Source organism: Penaeus monodon, chromosome 24 (genome assembly GCF_015228065.2).
Source record: "Penaeus monodon isolate SGIC_2016 chromosome 24, NSTDA_Pmon_1, whole genome shotgun sequence".
Classification (NCBI taxonomy): domain Eukaryota; kingdom Metazoa; phylum Arthropoda; class Malacostraca; order Decapoda; family Penaeidae; genus Penaeus; species Penaeus monodon.
Window position 1 is genome coordinate 13,533,452 of NC_051409.1, and position 208 is coordinate 13,533,659.

Genomic DNA, 208 nt, shown 5'->3' on the forward strand with positions numbered 1-208 from the left:
CAAGAAAAATTGTCTGTATCTTTACATTCCTGCACAAACATTAAGAAATCCAGCATATTTACTAAACACACAATCGCACTAAACGTGTATTCATATGGGAAAGAGGACGATTACCTTCCATGTTTACGGTGTGTCGGCATGTATCACCTATCTGATCATCGTTCGTGTTAATTCGTGGTTTTCCTTCTACCTTCTCGGAGTATGCGTG

General features: G+C 39.4%; 1 protein-coding gene across 1 annotated transcript in view; it reads right to left on the reverse strand.

The window, feature by feature from the left end:
* LOC119588863 (titin-like) overlaps positions 1-208 on the reverse strand; it is an 11,454-nt gene that overhangs the window by 11,146 nt on the left and 100 nt on the right. The gene's annotated exons all lie outside the window — the stretch shown is intronic.